Below are 2,671 nucleotides of genomic sequence, written 5' to 3'. Positions count from 1 at the left end.
AGGTTACACAGTCTGCTGGGTAAGACTTTTTAACATTATTTTTCAACACTGGACTATGAACTGTATAGTCTAACTACATGAAACACTTGTGAGATCAAAGTTTAGTATTTTTTATTCAGAGTCAAACCATATCACTTGTTTTAAACCAAAATACTTTAATTTTTAAATATTTATATAAAAATCCAAAAACCCAGCCAAAAAAAAAAAAACACGAGATTTTCCAGCATTTATAAATACGTCATAAACTAAAATGTAAGACATCAGAATAAAATGAAACATTCAAAAAAATCAGATTTAATTTTCTCAATGAAATAATTATTTTTCTATTTTACAGGGTCTTCCACGTCTCTACTGCTTTGCCAACATAAAGGTGTCTGTCGTGGCCCTTCACGCTTACGGTCAGTCCCACACAAGACCAGACCGGCAGACCCGCAGATCGGTTGACCCGCAGGACCATTGAGCATCTGGTGGAGCAGCTTCGGGTTCCTCACACTCTGGGGCAGCTTCGGGTTCCTCACACTCTGGGGGGGGCACAGGAGACTGAGGTCCTGGTGTTTCTTTTCTGGCTGGCATGTGGCACATCATACAGTGTGATAGCCAGGGCCTTTGACATGCCACGGACCATGAGCAGGGTCACCCAGCTTCCCAGTGGGAATGAACTGCCATTAGTCACCTCTGGTTTTATAGCAGCTTGCTTGGTCTTCCACCTTCCAAAAGGTCGTAGGGAGCATTGATGGCTGCCACTGAAGAATAAAGGCCCTAAAAGAAAATGCAGCTTGTTATTTTAACAGGAAGCTTTTTTTATTCCATTCAACTGCAGGCTGTATGTGACTCTAAGCCAAATTTAGAGATATTTTTGTTGGGAATCAAGGATCAGTCCACAGTTCACAGGTTCTACGTAAAAGCCCAATTTATGTAAATCAAACATTACCCACCTGAAGGATCCTTTTGGGTGATGGTGGGTATCCCTGCATTGCTCATCCCATCACGCTGCTGACACCCTACAGGGAACCCATGAGGAATGCGGTTCAGGCCCGTTACAACCAGCACCACGCCAAGGCACGCTCTGTGGTGGAGAAAGAGCATTTGGCAAATGAGGAGGAGAGCAATATTTCTGGGGGCACTGGAAGTAAAACCAACCTTTGCAATGAAAATCATTGCCTGCAGTTCAGTTCTGCACAATCTGTGCATCAGAGAAGGGGACTGCTTGGAGCCACAGATGTTGAGCCACACCAGGAACCAGTAGGACGGGTAAAGTGGCGTCCGTCTGCGAGGACAAATCTCTGCTTTCCTTTTAGCTCCAACTGTGACACACATGACTCTAGAAGACCAGGATTATTGTTAAGATGTATAAAAATAAATGTTAACATATAAAACGAAAATGTAAATATGTACATTTGATATTTATATGAAAATCCTTTTGAGATTGTTAAAAATGGCTCAGATTTAAATAATGCATTTAAATAATTCATTTTTGTTCATGCATTTATTAAAAAAATTGCAAAAACAACGACGACGTTACATTTTGTGAACAATATTTTAAACTCAGGTAAGCTTAACAGACTCTCCTGTCACTCTTTGTCCCTTCGTGCTCTTTCCTCCTCTCCTCTTTCAACAACAACCTTTACCCCAACATGACAACGATTACAGTTTAATGATAAATAAATACAAATCTGATCAAGTGTCTCTTACTCCCATCCGGCACGAGCTTGCCTGATAACAAACAGGCTATCTTTCTCCATCCACAGATGGATCAGATTTTCCTCATCCTCGTCTGTCCCTACATATATAAACACATTTTAAAAATGTGTTAATAACTTATGACTACGGTTAGAACTCACTGCTTTTTGATGTAATATCAACAGCGTTTGTTTTTAGCCTTCAATGCTAATTCGCGCTAGCGTTAGCTTTAGCATTACCGAAATTGATGAGCTTCAAAACAATGTAGATAGTCGATTGAGGAATATAACATATTAAACAAGTCATCTTACGTATTTACAAATATATTTTACAACATATACAAGATACTTTTAAATATACTTACATTTTTAAGTCCTCTTTCTAGCGCAAGCGTCCGCCATCTTTGAATAATTCAAACGCAGTGTATTGTGGGTCACACGCAATGCATTCTGGTATGAACGCAGTGCATTCTGGGCAATATTCGCCGATCGAGTGAGCATCGATCCACACTGGTTTTTCGTAGAGAATTCTGGGAAATTTCTAGTGCACATGATTTTTGAACTGTAGATTCGGACAGCACTACAAAATGGCGACCGCACTATATAGTGCACTATATAGGGTTTAGGGCGGTAATTCGGACACAGCCAAAGTCTATAATATGCAAAAGTGCAATGTGCAATGTGCAAAAAGTGGAGTGTTGTATCAACTCCCTCAGAGTTACTGTAATTTCAACACTTTTCCAGGGTTTATATAGCTCCACACTTTACAGAGTTAACACTTTCAAAATAGTTAAATTACTTAACACTGACTCAGAGTCACTTTTTAACTCAATAAACTGAGCGAAATTAACACTAAAACTACCTTAATAAGTGTTATTTCTTGTATATTTATTATCTAAATTGAGGAGTACTATTACCTTAATGAACTTGTCTTTTGATTGAACAAGTCACAAACAGGCCAGGATTGTTATTTCCTGCTTTACTTCAGCCAC

The 2,671-nt window shown here is 39.3% G+C and overlaps 1 long non-coding RNA gene across 1 annotated transcript; it reads right to left on the bottom strand.

The window, feature by feature from the left end:
* Nucleotides 1–623: 623 nt before the first annotated feature.
* On the bottom strand, nt 624–2,182 carry LOC144989035 (uncharacterized). The gene is made up of 4 exons (XR_013653180.1): nt 2,045–2,182; nt 1,141–1,321; nt 936–1,066; nt 624–759 (listed from the first exon to the last, which is right to left on the bottom strand). It is a non-coding gene; the product is annotated as an uncharacterized LOC144989035 (long non-coding RNA).
* Between the last annotated feature and the right edge of the window lie 489 nt (nt 2,183–2,671).

Source organism: Oryzias latipes, chromosome 22, assembly GCF_053564925.1.
Source record: "Oryzias latipes strain Hd-rR chromosome 22, Olatipes_Hd-rR_3.1".
In the NCBI taxonomy this organism is placed as follows: domain Eukaryota; kingdom Metazoa; phylum Chordata; class Actinopteri; order Beloniformes; family Adrianichthyidae; genus Oryzias; species Oryzias latipes.
Note: the sequence above shows the minus strand (reverse complement) of the source record. Positions and strands in the feature narration are given on the sequence as shown.